Genomic DNA, 22,153 nt, shown 5'->3' on the forward strand with positions numbered 1-22,153 from the left:
TCAATCAGGAAGGCGCTTTTTGTCTAATTAACGGAGTAAACAACACACGATGACGGCGCGCTTCCGGCCCCTCCACACACAGCCGGCCGATCATCACAACAACAACAAAACAACAACAACAATGACCTATAAAAACACGGCAAAACAACACAGACTGGGGAACAAATCACACACATCCTCAACACGCAACACATCCGGCAACACTCACAACACACAGGCGAATGCAACACCTAAACACAACACCTGCATGCAACTCAACCTCCGGAGCCATGTGTTTGTTTGTCCAGGTATGGCTCGGTGAACTGCACACACACACACACACACGCACACACACATTTCGGAGTGTTTGTGTTGCATGCGCTTGCGATGTGTGTGTGTGTGTGTGTGTGTGTGTACGCAGGAAGGGGAGGGAGGGAGCATGTTTATGTGAAGGGAGAAGAGTGGTAATGTGACTGTTGGAGTGTTGGGAGCTAAAGTGTTGCCGTGCCGCTGAAAGTGTTGGTGTGTTGCGGGAGTGCTGTTGTGTTGGGGGAAGAAGTGTTGTGGAAAACGGCGGGGATGAGCGGTGTGCATGGAGAAGAAAAGCGCCGGTGAGCTATGCAGATTCGAATAGAAATAAATGATGGTAAAAATATTCAAACGTTGGGAAGAAGCCTATACACAGGAAAGAGAATGCCACTACGGTGTACAAAACCCGATGAAAATAAAGATGGAAAAATCACCCAAACACAAGAGGGAAATTGAAGAAAACTAAACATACCTTACACACAGCGGGATTTTATTTTTTTACACCTTTTTTTGTTGCCCTTGATTTGTTTCTTTAGCTGAAAAAAACATGACCCAAACCACAAACATATACTCTCAGACATTGATCTTGTTAACTATATTTGGGAACACTTTTTAATAACTAACGTTGTAGCATTATGTGAATAGGGAGTAACTTTGTCTGAATGGAGTTTGCTAAATTACTCTCTTGTGGTTCTGAGACACAAAGAGGAGATGAGTGAGGTCCTTCGTAGGCTTACAGCACCCTTTCACCCAACGGGATATACTTCTCTGGGAGTGGCCTACGCCCATTATGTCAGGAGCCTAAACCAATAACTTCAACATATCGACTATAATCATCAAACATATGAATGCATGACTCGTGTTAGGTCGTCTCGTTCTTCCCGTCAGCTGACCATGCCGGAGTGTTTTGGTGAGTCACTCCAGCGAATGTCAGGTCAGTCTTTCCATTACGGGTCAAAACAAACCTAGTGTTGCCTCGCTTGACTTAGCTTCTCGCCTCGCCTCGCCTCGCCTCGACACCCGACACTCCGCTAATTTTGTCTGACGCAAAAATCCAGAGTCTTGAGTACCGCGGCGAGGAATGGAAAAGTTAAAATGACTTCCGGGAGGAGCTGTGGTATGACTGAGGGGGGAGGGCACAAGAGGCGGAATGAGGCGAGGAGAGAGAGAAAATGCAGAAGGTAGAACGAGGGAGTGAAGGGAGGCGTAAAGGATGCATGCAGAGGAGGGAGTGTGATTAGGATTGAAACCACTGGAACCAAAGGGAAACGAATAAAAATGGAGAGTGGAAGGAAGGAAGAAGGGAAGATGTAGTAAATGGGATGAAGAAAGTGATTTGGACTGGAAGTGAAAGAAAACGGAAAAGGGGAGTAAAATAAGATCAAAATGAGTTGGAAAAAAAAAGAAGGAAAAAGGATTAAAACTAAGAGGCAAATAAGATAAGAGACAAAACTATTAGGTGAAGAAAGAGAAGGAGCAAGGGAGTGATGATAAAAAGAAGGAAGAGGAATGAGTAAAATAAAGGCGTAGAAAACAAGACAATGTGAGACTAAATGAGTTGGACAAAAAAAGAAGGAACAATGATTTAAACTAAGAGGCAAATAAGATAGGAGAAAACTGTTAGGTGAAGAAAGAGAAGGAACAAGGGGAGTGATGATAAAAAGAAGAAAGAGGAATAAGTTAAATTAAAGGCGTATAGAAAACAAGATTAGAAAAGATATGTTAGAAGGACGAAAGAGGAGGAACGGGAAATGATCTTTTTATGGGAGATATGGGTTTAGAGTACGAGAAAAGAGAGATATATAAAGATGAATGGAAAAGGATGAGAGAGATACGAGGATAATACAGGATCCGGGGAGGCTAGTAAAAGAGGCAGGACGGATATTGGAAAGAAGAAAACGGATAAGGATAAAGGTAAAAAGAGGTGGTGTAGGGAAGAGGGTGGAAAGAAAACGGAAATGGGAATTGCTGACGAAACCACCAGTCTTCCTCATCCTTCTTCCCGCAGCCTTCCCCACAGCCTGCCCGCACACCCCTCCCACACACACTCTCGCACGAGCAGCCCCAAGACGCACCTCACAAAGCCAGGCGTTATGCAAATCGTCTTGAGGGAGGAAGGAAGGAAGGAAAGAAGAGGAAAATACACACACGCAGCCTCAGCCAGCGAAGCCATTGTGAGGGGGAGCTTGTGTAATTCAGGGAAAAATGTTAACGAAAACGGAGGCAGTGTTCGCAATGAGCAGTGTAACAATGGGGTCCGTTATGAGTACACGCACACATGCATGCACGCCCCCCCCCCCCCCCCCACCTCCGCCATAGCCAAAGGGAGAACACTGCAGGGTGGTTAGCGCCTAAACACACACACACACACACACACACACACACAGTCTACCATGTTTCTCCCTCTACTCACCAACGCATACTCATAATAAAGGGAACAGGTTCATTACAAAACCTTCGCCTGTCTCTCTCTTCGCTTGTCTGTCTGCTCCCTCCTCAGTTACGCTCTGTAGTAAAAAGTGTCTCCCAGGGTTACCCATCCCTCCCCTTGCTTATGAATTCCAATGATTACGGGAACTGCTTTATTATCACTTTTTTTTTGTATTATATCTGCTCCCGCCTCGGCTCCACGCATTAACAACACGAAGAGGAAGCTCACCACCACCTTACACCAGCCTCACAGCATTACATGAACACACCACACCGCTGTACATCTTAACTTATGCCTCTCCTATGTCCACCTTTCCCTGCCTTATCTTTATCCTCTTCTGAAAACACTTTCCCCACCCTCGTCCTCGTCCTCGTCCTCGTCCTGACCGGCCACGTTTTTATCCCTGTCGTCAAGGTTGCGTCCATCATGGTTCATCACACGTTCACCCTCGACATCCTTCCTCTCTGCAGCGGGCGAATATATATCAGTCCTGAAATTGAGTTCTGATCCGGTTTTCATCCTGATCTCGACCTGCCTCGTTTTATCATTTTTCATCATGTTAATATTTTTGTTGCTTCCATTTTTCATCAAAGTGACTTTTTTTCACATTTTCACATTTTCACAATTTTCGATTCGGAATGGAGGAAGACAAATTTTGATGCATTTCTTTCAGTACATGTGGCAAGTTTGAATATAAAAACTTATTCAACTGTAATGTAGCTTTTCTATATCAAAGAATGGATAAGTGTGTGTGTGTGTGTGTGTGTGTGTGTGTGTGTGTGTGTGTGTGTGTGTGTATATATATATATATATATATATATATATATATATATATATATATATATATATATATATATATATATATATATATATATATATATATATATATATATATATATATATATATATATATATATATATATATATAAAACAGTCAATCAAAAAACTTGGTTTCCCATTTGTCCAATGTGTCCAATATTCTGTTACAAATTTCAATAAAAATTCTTTGAAAAAGTGAATACATTCATTTGAGTTCCGATGCATTTCGGAATCAGAAAATGTGAAAATATATTTTACTAACTATTTCAAACCGAAATGTCATCATAGTAGAACAAGCCTCCAACTGGCACCAGATACGGGCGACATTCATTTACTTTGGTCTCCACAAACTCGGGGGTTTGAAAGATAAACGCGCGCCTGCAACAACAAGCCCAAGCCTGCCACGTGGCAACCCACGTCACGTGCCACAGATTTTTGATCAGGCACCTCCGTTCAGTGACATCTTTTTTTTTCCACCCGCCTTATCCTTTTTTCTGTCATTCAAGATAACAAAAACGCTAGAACAGTAAATCAACAACTTAATACGATCCCTGCAAGATTACCTTGTCTGGTCTTCTCTATTTTCTTTACTTCTAACATCTCCCTACATTACTATGCTTTTTACTCATCTCATGAGACAAGTAAGCCAAAAGAGAAGAAACAGAACATAGCGGATAATCCTGCATGGTTCGGTCTTCTCTTCCGGCTTCCTTTCTTTCCTTCATCTCCCTGTTATCATCCATCATATTCCTTCCCTCACCCTCCACCCCTTCGCCACTCTCCGAGCCGCCGCGGGAAGGGACGGAGGATGAGGCAGTATTTTTTTTACACCCGCGGCCTTTGACCTTCCCTCCTCTCTAATTAACTCATTATGCATGGGCTTTCGTGGATAATTAAAATTCCTTACACGATGGTCTGGTCGGAGAGAGAGAGAGAGAGAGAGAGAGAGAGAGAGAGAGAGAGAGAGAGAGAGAGAGAGAGAGAGAGAGAGAGAGAGAGAGAGAGAGAGAGAGAGAGAGAGAGAGAGAGAGAGAGAGAGAGTACTAATTGGTTAAAATATGAAGCTGTATGTGCTGAGATGAAAGAGTGATTCATTCCGAAATTAAAATGAGGAAGGGTGAGGATGGAGAATAATCGGTGGGGAGGATGAAGGGATGGAAGGGGAGGGATGGGAGAGAGGGAGGGTGTTGGATGAAGAGGTGGACGGGATGGGCCGAGGGTGAAGTGTGATGATTAAGAGAGTTTAGGAGCAGTAAGTAGCGGGCTTTTTTTTTTTTTTTTCTTCATTATTGTTGTATTTTACGCCCTTGTACTGTCTCCTCTGCTGTAAAAAAAAAATGTTTGAAGTGAGCACCTTGGCGTGGTACGAACAGCACAGTTTGAGGGTGAGGTGTCATGTTAGGGTCACAGTTTTATACTTTGTTTGTCGTCTTTACTTCTGTTTTTTTTTTTGTTTGTTTGTTTTTTACAGCACAGGAGACAGTGCAAGGGCGTAAAGAAAAAAGAAAACAATATGAAAAAAAAGCCCGTTACTTACTGCTTCTAAATAGAGTAGAGTGTTATCTTCATTTACCTTGATTTTCCTCTCTTTCATATCCCTGTTATTCTTTTGTTCGACTTCCCTCCACCCTCATGTCCCATTTTTTGTCATCTCTCATTTCTCCTTTTCAGTGCTTGTCTCCTTCACTTTCTTGTTTACTGTCTTCTCTATTCTGTTTCTCTTTCCTACATATATTATATTTCTTCCTCCTCTGGTTCTCCATTTCCCCCTCTCCACTGCTCTCTCCCTCTTTCCTCCATTTCTTCACTTCACCGTTCTTTTCTCCTCCACCTCTCTATTCCTTTCGTTCTCCTCCCCGTGTTTCTAAATCCTCCTCTGGTTCTTCATTTCTTTATCTCCACTTCTCTTTCCCTTCCCTCTTTATCTCCACTTCTCTCTCCCTTTCCTCTATATCTCCACTTCACTGCTCTTTTCTCCCCCACTTCTCTGTTCCTTTCTCTTTCCTCGTGTTCCTTCCTCCTCCCTCCCCACCCAGTCACCTTCATCTCGCAACCTCAAACAACGCCCACGGCTATTCAGCACTGACTGATACACGAGATACATCAAGTTGACATTCTCACAGCCTAGGAAGGAGGGCACGTGTGTGTGTGTGTGTGTGTGTGTGTGTGTGTGTGTGTGTGTGTGTGTGTGTGTGTGTGTGTGTGTGTGTGTGTGTGTGTGTGTGTGTGTGTGTGTGTGTGTGTGTGTGTGTTTGCAGCGTGTACGAAAATAGCTTGATCTGCAATCTGTATTTTTATCGAGGGAAAATTATATGGATACATAGATATAAAGGAGCTGAGGGGAGGCGTAGAAGTGTCAGGAAGAGAGGAGAGACGATAAGGAGCAGAGGTGAAAGGCAAGGAGTCACGTTCAGCGCTGCCCGCCCCGCCGACAACCCCTTCCACCTATGCAGAGCAGCAGATAGAAGAAGCGGCTCAAGAGGGGTGAAGAAATGTCCTGTCATCCCTGATCGGCGGGAGGATGCAGGAGGCACCTTGGCCCGACCTCGGCACGTATGAGCGGCACGCAGCAGGGGTCGAAGAGTCATTCTGTCAGGCAAGACCATCCTCGCCGACCGGAAAACACCCTTATTGGTGCTCGAGAGCTGACCCAGATTGATTGCTTCCTGCCGGCTCGGGCCTCGTCAAATCTCGCCCTCTTACAGCGGGCTTCCTGCACGGCGGAAACTGGATCCATCCTCCTTCCAGGACAAGCGGCCTTTGATCACGTCCTGCCGATCGCCCCGCAACCCTTCCCCGCGTCTAGACCGGTACAAGGAGCCACCCCGCCTACGCTTTCCAAGAGACGTCACCACCGGGAAAGCCACGTGCGGCACTCTTCCCAAAGCCTCCACAGCCAGTGCCATCGCCGCCGATCCCGCCAAAGAGGCTGCCAGATGGAACATTAGCCGCGGCAGCCGGCGGAGCGTGGCATTAGTGTGAGCGGCGGGAGATGGTTTACGCAGCTGGGCGCGGCTAACGGCGGTTATTTCCTCCCGCCTTTATCCGCCGCTGACCTCACGGATTTGTGCCAGATCCAGGATCACTTCGGGTGGCGGGAGGGAGGTCATCTTGTAAACAGGCGGCGAGCGGCGGCCGGGGCGGGCAAGGGGAGGGGGCGGCGCACTTACTTGGCTTTGGGCAGGAGGAAGAGGACGAGGAGGAAGAAAAGACGAGGGGACAAAAAAAAAAAGAGGAGGAGGAAGAACAAACAAGGGGATTGGTAGTAAGAAAAAAGAAAAAGAGAAGGAAGGAGCGAGGGGATAGTAAAAGAGGGAAAGGGCCGGTTAGGAAATGAAGGAGGAGGACGATGAGGAAGAACAAAAGAGGTGATGGGTAGGGAAGTGATAAGGGAGGAAAGTGCATGGTGCAGACGAAGAACTGTGCAGGTAGAAGTGAAAGGGGGAGGAAAAAACAGACGAGGAGATGAAAGGAGGAGGAAGGAGAGGGAAAAACAAACACTGAACACTATTAACAAAATCGGATGTAAGACAGCTGAACATCCGATGAACAGCCACAAAGAGGATACGAAATGCCCCAGGAGGAGAATCAAATAGAAAATACCGGCAGAGAATAGGAGAGAAATATATCATCAAAAAACAGCGGCAGAGAATAGGAGAGAAATATATTATCAAAAATACCAAAGAAAACCTAAATGGCCGAATCTAAAAAAAAAATAATAAAAAAACCCTATTATTTATCTACCACGGGCGCCAGGAAAAGAGGAAAGCCAAAATTGAGTATAAAAAATATCAAACGAGGGACACGGAAAAAAAAACCTGGTGAAAAAAAATAACTGGCGAATATTCAATAAAGGGAAGAATGAAAGGCAAATAAAAATAAATGTGAATAAATCATGAAATAAAAAGTACGGTACAATGCTGGTCATACATTCTCTCGGCATTTCTTTTCTTTTTTTTCGTTTTGTTCTTAGCGTATCTCATCTGCAGTTCACGTGGATCGCCTAAAATGATAAAAAAAATAATGGATAAGTCGAAAAAAAATAGAAACCACATCCTTAATACATCCGTCCATCCATCCGTCCATCTGTCCCTCCATTCATCCACGCATGTATCCACTCATTCTTCTAGCCCCTGCTCAACACAACATGGATGAACAAAACTAGTAAAAAATAAATAAATAAATAAATAAAAAGGGTAAAAAAACAGGAAGAAAGAAAAGTGCTCGACAGTCAATAAACATGTATCCACTCATTCTTATAGCCCCTGCTCAACAAAACATGGATGAACAAAACTAGTAAAAATAAAAAAAAAATAATAAAAAGGTAAAAAAATAAACAGGAAGAAAGAAAAGTGCTCGACATTCGGCACACATGAAACGTTTCCTCCCTTACACTTCCTCCGGCCGGGCAGCCTTCCAGCGTCAGACGTGCCGGGCGCAGAGGAAAAGTCAAACGGAAAAATAAAAATGTGGAGAAAAGGAAGAGTGCACAGCTTTGAAACCGTTCCTTTTATAGACATCAATCTATCCATCCATGCTGCCAGCTGAGCCCGCCTTCCACACCCAGCCTTGACCAAGCACACGCGAAGCTCGAAGGGATATGAAAATTAAATAAAAGGAAAAGCATAACCGTTGAAGGCCATTAAATTCGTACTCTTTAAAACGACCACCACTTATCCAAGCACCCAAGGATATTCAGAGGTATGAAAATTGAATGAAAGGAAAAGCATAACAGTTAAAAGCTAAGAAATTAGAACTCTTTAAAACAATCACCCTTATCGAAGCAGCCAAGGAAATTCGAAAAGATATCAAAATTCAATGAAAGGAAAAGCATAACAGTTAAAAGCTATGAAATTCGTATTCTTTAAAATTATTTCCACTATCGAAGCACCCAATCTTTCACTTATCTTACCTTAAAAATAACGAATAGAGAAAAGACTAAAGACAATATATAAGTCAACCACCATGAAATATCATGTTTCATTTAAATAAGCACCAGGACCTAATCTTCACTCTTCTCGATAAAACAGAAATGGAGATAAGATTGAGAGGAAGCATCAAAGAGAATATCTGTCACCAGCCATAAAATGTGAAGTTTCTCTTACAAAAACAACCTCCATCGGTCTTCCACTCTTTTTACTTAAAAGAAGAGAGGAAAATAGAGAGGAAACATTAAAGAGAATATGTGAGTCGACAGCCATGAAATGCGTAGCTCCTCTTGTAAAAAACACTTCCATCGACTCCTCCACGTCAACACTCGATCTTCCACTCTTCTTGCTTGTACAAAGAGGAGACGAAAATGGAGAGGAAACATTAAAGAGAATATATGAGTCAACCCTCGTAAAATGCGTTGTTCCTCTTGTAAAAACAACCTCCTTTATCTCCTTTATGCCAATGGCTAAGCTTCAACTCTTATCAATAGATGAAATAGAAAAGTAAAATAACAAGGAAAAAATTGAGAATATGTCAACGGCAATATTGCAGTTCCTCCTTCTCCTCCTCCTCCTCGTTCTCCTCTTTCTCCTTCTCCTCCTCCTCCTCCTCATCCTCCTCCTCGTTCTCCTCCTTCTCCTTCTCCTCCTCCTCCTCCTTCTCCTCCTCCTCCTCATCATCATCATCCTCATCCTAATCCTCCTCCTTTACAAGTCTCCATCCCTGCAAGCATTACACTCATCCCCCCGGCTATTCCAACCTTCAGCTTTGAAACTCGGCATGTACGATTGAGTTTATTGGCGAACGTGAACTCAGTGAGGTGAAATGAAGTGGAGTGAGCGAGTGATGTGGTGCGAGTCATGAGAAGTGAGTGTAGGTGGAGTGACAAATAACCAAATCATTTTGCAAGTAGGCGGAAAGGACATTTTAGAAAGCAATAAAATATCAAAAAGAGAGAGAGAGAGTGAGAGAGAGAGGATGGAGAAGAAAAATGAGAGGAAGGCAACAGTAATGCTCAAATTATAGAATGCCCGAAGGAACAGTTACCCAGGTGAAAGCTACATAATCGGTTTAACAATATGTATACAAAAAATAACTAACATAAAACTGGAAAAAAAAAGATGCATAATACTGGACTGGAGGGCTTTCGGAATATAAAATAAAATAGTGACCGGCTCAGCTGTTGTGTTTAAAGGAACGAGTCTTCAATCACTGCAGTTGTTGTTGTTGTTTAAGGATTACTTCCCCGTAAAAAGAGGGGAGCACGGGCCATTGCCAATTTACGACGGCACGTAGCGGGGTGCCAACAGACCGACTCTATCGTCTGACGTCAGCCGAGCACACCAAGTCGGACTATCGCTGAGGACTGGCGTGTCTCTGATAATCATGCGTTCTCCCCTTTATGACATATGGAGCACAGATATGGACAAAAAAAAAAAGATAATCAGTTAATATACAGAAAAAAAAAATATCATCAGACAGAAATAACAGGAAAAAAAGAACACAAGGACGGAATAAAAAAAAAATACACAAGAGAAAAATAACATCAGACAGGAAAAATAGGACAAAAAAAAAAAGAATGGAAGAAAAGCAGAACGAAAATACAGAGAAAATAAACGAAAAAAAGGTCTCACGCTATGGTGCATTTCCCGGTTAATTGGCCTGTCACTTCGCTCCCAAACCCGGGTCACGGACGGCGCTGGGGCTGGTGATCACTGTGAATGTTCGTGTTGATCCGATCCCTGCGTGTGTGTGTGTGTGTGTGTGTGTGTGTGTGTGTGTGTGTGTGTGTGTGTGTGTGTGTGTGTGTGTTCGTACGAGTTCACGGGAAAGCCCAACACACAACGGAGGTATAAATTTTGCTTGACTAAACCGATTTGTGCGCGTGTGTGTGTGTGTGTGTGTGTGTGTGTGTGTGTGTGTGTGTGTGAAGTATATAGTGTGATTTTCTCAAGTAATGGTAAGTGGCTCAAAAGAAGTGTTTCCGTAAAAAAAATAAAAGAGAGAGAGAGAGAGAGAGAGAGAGAGAGAGAGAGAGAGAGAGAGAGAGAGAGAGAGAGAGAGAGAGAGAGAGAGAGAGAGAGAGAAGGAAGGAAGGAAAGAAGGAAGGAAAGAAGGTAGGAAGGAGAGTAAGAGTGAAGGAAGGAAAATAGCTGTAGAAAATAACTAAGAAACGACTTTACGAATAACCAAACAAAGACGAAGAAAGAAACTGGCACTGAGGAAACAAAAAGGAAGAAAAAGTAAGCAAAGCACACAGGAATGAAACAATTAAAGAAAGATAAAAAGGAAATAAGTACAAATTAACAAAAAGGATGTTGCGTTTGCAGAAAGAGTTGGCCTCACAGGTTTAACGTCAACCACCCGCGAGCGACTCCCAAAATATGCTTACTTGCAACACTCCACTCTTTTCAGCAACAAATACATTATGTATGTACGTGTGCATGCATGAATGTTTGCATGCATGCTTCTTTGTGTGCTCGAACATATATGTTTGTGCGTGAATGCATATATGCACGTTTCTGTGAATGTATGCATTGTCTACGCACGTGTATAAAAAGCTATGAATGTTTATATCTAGGCGACTGCATGTAGTTGTGTACCTCTTTAAGCGTGTGTTAGTTAATATATATATATATATATATATATATATATATATATATATATATATATATATATATATATATATATATATATATATATATATATATATATATATATATATATATATATATATATATATATATATATATATATATATATATATATATATATATATATATATATATATATATATATATATATATATATATATATATATATATATATATATATATATATATATATATATATATCTCTATATGCAGAAATATATATATATATATATATATATATATATATATATATATATATATATATATATATATATATATATATGAACCAAAACATGTGTCTAGGAGGTAGCCTATGTGTACATCTGCCTATTTATCTTTGTACCCACCAATACCTTTCTATCTGTTAATCTATCAATCTTTTTTTCCTAGCTCCCCTTCGTAACATTTTTCACAGCAAACAGTCATTCCATAAGAGCGTCGCCTTTCATTTCTCTTCGCTTCTGACACTTGTTTTTATTGAGGCTTGTGGCCTTCCCAACAGGGGGTAGCACGCGGCCAGGGCTACTGCAGAGGACACGGCGGAGAGCGCTGGCCTAATGCGTCTTTTGTTTTATGGCTCCCGTGGGGTGGTGTGACAAAGGCGGCTTATAAATACTCGCCGACGCCAAAGGAATATAAAGGTGTTTTGTGGCACAGTGAGACATCTGAGCCGCGGCCAGGTAAAGCTCCCTCACCTTGAGCACACAGGAGGACGTAAAAGCTTCATTAATCATAACTATTAATTGTATATCTCTTAGGTGGGAGATTCTACATAAAATATATAATAGCGTCGTATTGTAACAGAAAGAAGTAGGCGAAGTAGGACGGTTGACTCAAAACTCTACAGTGCCGAGACACAAGGCCTGCACACAGGTAAACATTGCACACCCGACATACAATGTTTATAAGTTGGCAGTACCTAGATTGTGACTGAGGCTGAACGAGTTAAATATTAATGAATTACATTATCCAATAGTGAGAATATAAATTTGTGATGATAGGAATTAAAATTCAAGTAATTATTAAACAGTGAATAATTTGATTTAGCAGCAATATATAATGCATTTCGTCTACCGGGGAAAAGATCAAATGTTGGAGAAAATAGTGCAGAGTCCCGAGCGAGGAAATGTGCGAAAGAGGGAGAGAGGAGTGAACGAGGCAGGTGAAGCTCCTTAACCTGGCAGGGAGAAGCTGGAGGAGAATATTCGTCACCAGCATCTGTGCAGGAAATGTGAGGAACGGGAACAGAGAGAGGCGGAGAGAGGAGAGGAGAATTGACAGCCACATGTCGTACCCAAATGGAAAAGCCATAGTATAGTCAATTCCGCTGACATCTTTTTAGTACATTTAACGTAAGATGGCACCAACTGAGGCTATGAGCTCGCTGAAAATGTATTTTGGCTGAAAGTCGAGCTGAGACTTATAGTTGCAAGGATCTTACAAATAAATGCGTTGCGGTGATATACAATACGAGTATCTCTCTCTCTCTCTCTCTCTCTCTCTCTCTCTCTCTCTCACACAAACACACACACACACACACACACACACACACACACACACACACACACATAGGGTTGCAAAGGGTGGGAAAGCTTAAGGAAAATATACTTTCCAAGGAAAGTTTCCTTGTATTTTCAGGGCCCGGGAATTTTGGGAGTTTTCGGGAATTTTCAATTTTCTCACACATGTGTATTTGTGTTAATAAAAAAAACAATCTTGGTTAATATAACTATTAATTAAAAAGTTTTAAGCAGCAGGAACTGTATTTCGAGTAGGATAGGTTAAGTTTAATAAACTTTCAAACAAATGATATCCAGACCCCTATAGACTAATAAATTAACAAAGAAAGCCTTCGCTGTGATTTATAAAAAGTCTCATTCGTAAGGAAGAATATATGATTTTTTTCTTCAGGACGTTCGGTATGGTAACTTTTCGTGGTTATGTTAGGATATTTTAAGTTTGGGGTATCGTCAAACAAATGATAGCCAGCAACTTACAGTATAAATCAACAAAGAAAAACGTCACTTCGTTGTATAGAAAGTCTCATTAGTAAGGAGGCATACCTGAATTTTCTGAGTCAAGACCAAGAGTAGCTCTTTGGGGTTTAGTAAAGTTAGGTTTGGTTAATTTTAGGGTATCTTCAAACACATGATAGCCAGCACCATATGGTATAAATCAACAAAGAATGACCTGACTTTGTTGTATAGAAAGTCTCATTAGTACGGAAGCATATATGAATTTTCTGAGTCAAGACCTATAAAAGCTGTTTAGGGTTTTGTTAGGTTAGGTTAGGTTAAGTTTAGGGTATCTTCAAATACATGATAGCCAGCAACTAATGGTGTAAATCAACAAAGAATGACTTCACTTTGTTGTATAGAAAGTGTCATTAGTAAGGAAGCATATATGAATTTTCTGAGTTAAGACCTATAAAAGCTGTTTAGGGTTTTGTTAGGTTAGGTTAGGTTAAGTTTAAGGTATCTTCAGATACTTGATAGCCAGCACCTCATCGTATAAGTCAACAAAGAATTACCTCACTTTGTTGTCTAGAAAGTCTCATTAGTAATTAAGTATATATGAATTTTCTGAGTCAAGACCCATAGTAACTCTTCGGGGTTTTATTAGGTTAGGTTAACTGGAAGGTGGCATGAGCCTCAATAGGCGTCAATTAAACAATCCTGCCTGCGCCATCACCAGGCTAAGGGACATTCACCAACAGCCCAATAAAACTGAAGTCTAAAGAGGCAACAGTAACCTCAGCCTCAAAAAAAAAAAAAGGTCCAAAGGCGCCATAGGCAAACGTACATTTTTCTCAATTCTCAAAATTCCCAAAAATTCCCAAAAATTCCCGAAAAATCCCATGGAAAGTGTCCCAGTTAAAAATTACCGGGAATTTTACAACCCTACACCCACATACTGACGGCCTATAGGCTGGGTCATTCTCCCCTAACGGACACCCTTTCGCCCCTCACCGTGTGTCTCGCCTGAGGGGGAACGAGGGTGTGAGCAGCGGCAATGGAAGAAGGGAGGGAGGAGAGGGAAGAAAAATGGAGACAGAGGAAGAGAAGAAAATAAATGTGAGAGGTGGAGAAAGAGGAAAGGAACAGAAGAAATGGTGGTAGAGGAGAGGAAACGCGGAAGAAAGTGAGGTAGGGAAGAGAGGGGAATAAGGAAGAGACAATAATAAAGGAGGCAGGTGGAGGAAAGAGGAAGGGAATGGGAGAAATTATGATAGACGAGTGGAAAAGCGGGGTAAAGTAAGGTAGGCACGAGAGAAGAATGATGAAGGAAAGCAAATAATGGAGGGAAGTGGAGAAGGGAAAGGGGAAAGGGAATAGAAGACATGTGGACTGAGTAGAGGACAAGAAGAGAGAAGTGAAATAGGGAAGCGAGGAGAATGAGGAAGGGAAGGAAATAATGAAGGGAAGTTACGAAAATGGGGAAAGGGAACAGACGAAATGAGAATAAAGGAGAGGAGAGGAGGAGGGAAGTGAGGCAAGGAAGAGAGGGGAAGAAGGAGAGGAAAAAGGAAGAAGGGAGGGACAGGAGGAGAGGGAAACAGAGGAGAAAGGCGTAGAGCGAGGTGTCTCTGTTAATGTATGAGAGGGAAAGAGGCCAGAAATGGAGTACGAAATGAAGAGGAGGAAGAGGAGGAGGAAGAGGAGGAGGAGGAGGGGAAGAAGGAGGAGGAGGAGGAGGAGGAGGAGTCAGAAAGTCAGTGTTCATGGACCTATTTAATATTTTTTTCTTATTTACCTTCTCTCTTACTTTCCTACTTTCACCTGCTTAAGACACAAAGTTTCTCTCTCTCTCTCTCTCTCTCTCTCTCTCTCTCTCTCTCTCTCTCTCTCTCGAATTTTACTCTTATCCCATTTCTTCTTCCTTACAAACTGACTCAATTTCCTTCCGTTCTTCCTTACTTTTTCTCCTCTTACTGCACACACACACACACACACACACACACACACACACACACACACACACACACACACAGTCTCGTAAACAAAAATAATAAAAAATTAAAGACAAAAAACCCGACCGTCAAACTTGTGGGTCCATCTCGGGGTTACAATGAAGGCGAGTCTGGCTAAGGTGGGATCAGGTGAGGCTCCGGGTATTGTGAGAGGAAACACCTGTATTGCCGCCACGCCCGAGGGAGGTGAAGCCAAAGGGATTAAGACGAAGAGTTGATGGGATGGAGAGACGCCTGGTTACGGGGAAGGGTTAGGAAGAGGAAGAGGAAAAGGAGGAGGAAGAGAACGAAGAGGAAGGCATGTGGGGAAGAGGGTGAGGAGATGTGAGGGAAGGAGGCTATGAGGGGAAGAGGAAGAGGAGGAAATATGAGAGGAGGAGGCAGCAAGGAGCGTAATATGTGGAAGAGGAGGAGGTGGAGGAGTTCTGAAAAGAGGAAGAGGAGGAGGAAATCCAAGGGGAGGAGGCAGTAAGGAGTATAACGTGGAGAAAATAAGGAAGTAAAAGATTAAATACAGAAAAGAGGAACATACAGAAAAGAAGCTGAACCAGAGAAACGAAAATTTGACAAGGAAAACGAAAAAAAGCAGACAAATGGAAGTTATGGAAGAAAATTCAGTTAGGAGGAGACATCAAAGCAATCAGGCAAGCAAGCAAGGGACAGGTAACGCAATCAACGAAACAGTCACGGAGAATGAAACGGGATGAGGTAAAAACAGATAAATTAAGAACGTAATGAAGTGAAGGAAGACGAAGCCAGAAGGATTAAGACGAGGCGACGGTGTAATGAAGGGAATCTGGTCTGCAAGGAGACATTCAAGAACGGAAGGGAAGGGAATGGAGGAAGTAATGAATGAGGGGAAAGTGATAACAGTCTAAAAGAAGGAATGAGGGAAAGCAGAAAGCAATGAAGAGAGAGAGAGAGAGAGAGAGAGAGAGAGAGAGAGAGAGAGAGAGAGAGAGAGAGAGAGAGAGAGAGAGAGAGAGAGAGAGAGAGAGAGAGAGAGAGAGAGAGAGAGAGAGAGAGAGAGAGAGAGAGAGAGAGAGAGAAAGGTAACAAAATTAGGATGGAAGAAGCAGCATAAGAAGGGGATGAATGGGCAAAAGAAAAGGAAATTGACAAGGTAGAATAAGCGACGGGGGAAACTTATGGAGGGAGGAACAAAGTATTCGGTATGGGTATATGTGTGGGTGAATGTGTGTGTGTGCGTGTGTGTGTGTGAGCGCCACGCGTCACACCTGCGGGAAGGGGCGCGTCACCTCCTCTCAGACGGTGACGCGGGGTGAGAGCGACAGGTCCACTTTGGCCGGAATTGCGTTGACTCTTTCCCTTTATTCTTTGTGTGTTTCTACATTTGCCCGATTGCCTTGACCCTTACCTCTATTTTTCCATGTCGTTCTATATATACTTGCTCGACTCCCTGGGGCCGCAGACACAGGAGGGAGGGAGGGAGGGAGAGGTGAAAATAAAGGAGAGAGGGAGAAGTGAGAGAAGAGGATATAAATGATGATGAGAATCCGGGTTGTGAGAAGAGAGGAACGCTTCGACCCTGGAGAGAAGAGTGAAGAGGGGAGAGAGGGGAAAGGAGTGAAGATGGGAGAAAAGTAAAGAGCGGAGAGGTGTTAAGAGGGGAGGAGGGAAGAAGGGAAAGGAGTGAGAAGAGGAGAGGAGTGAAGGAGGAGAGGAGAGAAGAGGGGAGAGGAGTAAAGAATGAAGAGGTGTGAAAAGGGGAGGAGAAAAGGGAGTGGAGAGAAAAAGGGAAAGTAGTGAAAAGAGGAAAGTAGTAAAGAAGGGAAAGTGATGAAGAAGGAAGGGGAGTGAAGAGGGGAGAGGAATGAAGAGTAGAGAGGAGTGAAGAGGGGAAGAGGAGTGAAGAGCAGTTAAGTGATGAAAAACAGAATATCAAAGAAAAAGTAGAAGAGTAGGGGCAAAAAAAAAAAGCTTGATAGGCCTAATGCGGATCTCTGTGGAAAACGATACACCTGAAAGCTTAGACTGTGAAGGGGGGAGGGGGATAGGTATAGGGAGGGATGCACAGGGTAAAGAGAGGTGGAGGTTGGACGGAAAGGACGGGGTGTAGGGAGAGTCACATACGATAAAATTATGTTGATGTAGGAGGGGAAAAATGAGACAGAGGTATATAAATGAGTGCAGTGGAGATACAAAAGTGGAAAGAGCAGAACCGAAGAATTGGGTCATGGGAAAAGTGGAGTGCAGAGAGATGGAGTAGGAAAGGTAAGTGAAGGGTGGGAGGTGAAGAGAAAATGACGGTGAGAAAAAGAGGTATAGGATGAAGAGAAAGGTGGAGAACAGTCAGAGGAGCAAATGGTGCAGAGAAGAGGGATGGGAGAGAAAGAGGTAAATAGAAGAGAAAATGGAGGCCGGAGAGATAAAGGGAGTGAAGATAAAGAGGGAGGATAATGTGGAAGAAAAATGGATAGTTGTGAACCAGCGAGAAAGGAATGACGTTGTAAAGAGAAGAGGTAAGAGACAGTGGGAACAACAGAGGAGGATGAGAAGGGAGGTACGAGATTGAGGGGGATGAGGAGTGGAAACGGCGGGGGGTGGGGGGTGGGGGGTGGGGGTGAGGGTTGATTGATTGATTGGGCTGTGAAATCATGGCGCCGCAACTGCACTGGTCATATGGCGCCGAATAAAATAACCTCGTTTAAATAGTAAAATTATCAATAGTTGAAAATCATAAAACTATGAAAAGTTTAAGTGCATGATAGAAATTCTAATATATATATATATATATATATATATATATATATATATATATATATATATATATATATATATATATATATATATATATATATATATATATATATATATATATATATATATATATATATATATATATATATATATATATATATATATATATATATATATATATATATATATATATATATATATATATATATATATATATATATATATATATATATATATATATATATATATATATATATATATATATATATATATATATATATATATATATATATATATATATATATATATATATATATATATATATATATATATATATATATATATATATATATATATATATATAATGCCTTCTCCCTCAGCACCACAGAGAGAGAGAGAGAGAGAGAGAGAGAGAGAGAGAGAGAGAGAGAGAGGTGACAACATGGAGGTGGAGGAATACAAGAGACGTGGAGGAATTATTGATGTGGGAAGAGGATGTGGGAGAAACAGCAGGTGGAAGGAGGACAAGAGGGTGAAAGAGGGGGGGGGGGAGTGGTGGAGGGGTGGAGGCAGGGTAGGGCGGGGCGGAAACTCCAAACATTGATCAAACATTCACCAGAGATTTATCAAACACGCATCAGGGACGCAACAAACATTGAACATCCCAATAAAACAAGCATTCACCATTCGCCAGAAACCCCCAAAAATATTTTTCAAACATGCGGGAAACATCAAAAGCCTTCCAAAATATAATGCAAACATTTAAGAAACATCCATGAATATCTCCTCTACCCGCCAAAAAAAAAAAAAACATTAACCGAACATTTGTTATTCATAAAACACCCACAAAACATTCTCAAACATCTACCATCTTCTTTACAAATATTTACCATTCACACAATCAACAAACATCAACAAACATCTACCATCACACAACACCCTATACACGCATACTCAAACATCTATACCATCTCACAATCCCCTTTGCTAACATCTACTATCACACAATCCCTTTTACCAACACCCATCTACCATCCACATACGTATACCATGACCCCATCTTCACCACCACCCCCTTTTACGCTTCACCCCAATCCCATATCCCGCACGCTGAATCCCCTCTTCTTGCCTTTCTTATCCCTGATCGCACTGCCCGACCCATTTTCTTTTCATTCAAGGAGTAATAAATTCATTCTTTTTCCCTTCCCTCCTTTCGCCCTAAGCTTCTCTCCCCATTCTCTCTCAGTAAATTATGTAATCCCTTAACTTCCTTTCTTTCATTGTTCCATTCTTACCTACCTCGTTAATCTCCTATTCTTTCTTCTTACTTTACCTTCCTTCCCTCCTCCCCTTCCATCTCTCCACACAGCAGTTTCTCCTTCCTTGTTTCCACTCCCCTTGCCAAAAGCTCTTGTTTTCTTCACTATATTTCGTAATCTCTTCCAAAGCTGATACTTCTTCCTTCCTCGCCACTTCTCAATCACTTCCACAAGGCAACTTCTCCTCCCCCTCACTTCATACTCAACCCTCTCTTCCCCTTCCTATCTAATCCTGTCCCAACCCCCAGTTCGCTTTTCTCTCCTATTTCTAAACCTTCCCTCTCACATAGTTCCCACTCCTGCACTCCTCCCTCCCTCACCCTCACAGCCCCCCATCCCCTCACGTCCATTCCCCACCTCTTCAACAGTCCACCGACATCACGACCAGGTCAAGAGGATAAAGAAGGCAGCATTGTGTTCCCTTCCTCTCCTACAAGTCTCCATCTGTACCCTCTTTCCCCAGTTTCCTCCCCCTCCCCTCCTTTCCTGTTCCTCTCCCCTCCCTCCTTTACCTTCTTTCTACCCTATCCACCTTTTCCTTTATGGCGGCCCGCAAGTAATGGCGGAGCGGTATGTTGATGGCGTCCGGGTGTCATGTAATGAAGAGCTGACGCCACCAAGAGATGCGGCGCCGGGAAGGAAATCAAGAGAAAGTGATGAGTTCAAGATACGTCTCCTAATACACGTAAGGGAGGCTTGGATGTACATTAAGCGATTTAAATTTACATGTCGTTAAAATGTATCATTATTATTTCATTATTATTTTTCATTCCAGCAAGCAAATGAAATACAGGAAAAAGAATCAGAAGAGAAACACAGCAAGACCCCGACACACTTTTCACAGCACGGCGGGCCTAAACACAATGTCCACAGCAGGGCGGGGCCTCCATATCTCTCACGGCACAGCGGGGCCTCGACACACCTTTCACAACGCAGCAAGACAACCACGCAGGGAGTCGGCAGCCTCTCAGAACCCAGCACGAAGCACACAACCAAAAACACTCATGCACAGAGTCGTCATTGCTCTTTGCTGGAGACCCGAGATATAGCACTCACATTCGTTATTTTGAATGACAAGTGACAACCTCTAAGCGTAAATACAACACCCTTCCGTCAGTCGAGAATTGGTATACGGGTAAGGTGTGGTAACTCGGATATTGCCTTTGTCCTCTGTCCGGGGCAATGAGCTCTCACCCACCACAGCCTCAAGGGCCAATGGGACGGAGATGAGCACCACGGCAATGCGCAGCTATAGTGTCTACCCCCACCACCATCGTCATCACAACCACCACCATCACCATCGCCAGCACCACCACCACCACCATCACCATCGTCATCACCACCACCAAGACCAACCCCGATAACCTCAAAACCAGAAACCAGACGACCTTCACACGATAAATATTTCAAACACTTACGAGGTTTGCCGCCGTCACGCAACGAAAACAGAAAAAAAGAAAATGAGGCCAAGGATTTTTACTCTTAGGAGGAGGAGGAGGAGGAGGAAGGAGAGACACTTTCCTTTAAAACTTCAAATTCTGGCTCTAAACCAGAACATGGAAAACGTCAAAAGGCGGAGGATGAGTCTCCCTTCATATATATTTCCCTTTATCACCAGTCGCTGTCTCTATCCCGACAAAGAGAGGGGAGAGGAGGGAGGGAGGAGGGAAGGAATGGAGGGAGGGGGGAGACAGAAAAGGTAGAGTTGACGGAAAAGAAGGATAAAGTGAGGGAGTAAAGATAAAAGGTGTGAACGAAAAAAAACAAAATGAGGTTAGAGTCACTTTCTCTGTCTATCTAACAATCTGTCTATTTATCTATCTATCCCCCCCCGCTCTGACCCACTGCCCCAGCAACACAGTATAACCAACGCACTAAAGGATCGGCGCAAAACAAATATTAGTACTGTATATTATTCTCTCTCTCCGGGCAGCACATTTTCCCTCTTCCGCCTCACCTAACCAGGACAGAAATATTTCCGCGGCGGCCCAGCCTCGGCTTTGGGGGATTACGTAAATTATCGCGGCGGAATCTCCTTTTTTTTGTGGACCCCAACACGATAAATGCAATTCCGTTCAATACCCACAAAAAAAGAGATAGAAAAAAACTCAGGGACAAGCTCCACCACCAGGGGAAAATGGTAATACTTTGTGCACTCACCCGGATATTCCATTTACGGCACGATGGAAAAAATAATAAATAGTTTCTTAAATGCAAAATGTTCATACGCGGCAAAAAAATTTCAAGAGATAAACAATTGTCCACCTATTTCATGTAGGCCACTAATGAGGAGAAACTTTCCTTCCGCAAATAATGGGAAATAATTCTGGTGGAAATGTAATTCAGACGATGTTCGCAAAGTGTTGTATAAAAAAGTTTGTTATATGCATTCATTTGTAGTAGTAGTAGTAGTAGTAATAATGATAATAATAATAATAATGAAAAGAAGAAAAACAGGAAGAAGAAGAAAAAGAAGAAGAAGAAGAAGAAGAAAACAGGAAGAAGAATAGAAGAAAAAGAAGTAGAAGTAGAAGAAAGGAAAATAAAACAATAACAAAACTATACTCACCCCGTAGCCTAGCATCGCCGCCATAGCCTCGTCTACCTTCTAAAGTTCCATCGCCCTTTCTGTTTCTTTCGTCACCTTTTCACCATCACCACTAATCTCCAATCTTTCTATGACACGCACTGCACATTTCGGTCGCTTTTGAGAGTCAACTAACTGCTACCACGACAAGTACGACCATAAAAACGACCACCACCACGCGATAACCTTCCCACCACGACACAGCCAAGAGAACATTGCGGGTCATTGCCAGGCTACCCCGCGTCGTACCCAGCGTTCCTAAATTGTCGTACTCAGAATGCATTAATTGTTACAGCCCCAAATCTATCGTACCCACACATATAACGATACCCAATTAAAGTTATTGTTAAAGCCGCTAATTACAGATATTTATTGATGTTTCTTTGCAATATTTATGGTTCAAAAATTGGAAAATACAATGTCCTAACTACG

At 42.5% G+C, this 22,153-nt stretch overlaps 1 protein-coding gene across 5 annotated transcripts in view; it reads right to left on the reverse strand.

Moving 5' to 3' along the window:
• Positions 1-21,912, reverse strand: part of LOC127007316 (uncharacterized) — a 286,714-nt gene extending 264,802 nt beyond the window's left edge. For all 5 annotated transcript variants that reach the window (XR_007760178.1, XR_007760177.1, XR_007760174.1 and 2 more), the window contains exon 1: positions 21,704-21,912. The gene's annotated coding sequence lies outside the window, so the exon portion shown is untranslated. The remainder of the gene's footprint in view (positions 1-21,703) is intronic.
• Between the last annotated feature and the right edge of the window lie 241 nt (positions 21,913-22,153).

Source organism: Eriocheir sinensis, chromosome 35 (assembly GCF_024679095.1).
Source record: "Eriocheir sinensis breed Jianghai 21 chromosome 35, ASM2467909v1, whole genome shotgun sequence".
In the NCBI taxonomy this organism is placed as follows: Eukaryota; Metazoa; Arthropoda; class Malacostraca; order Decapoda; family Varunidae; genus Eriocheir; species Eriocheir sinensis.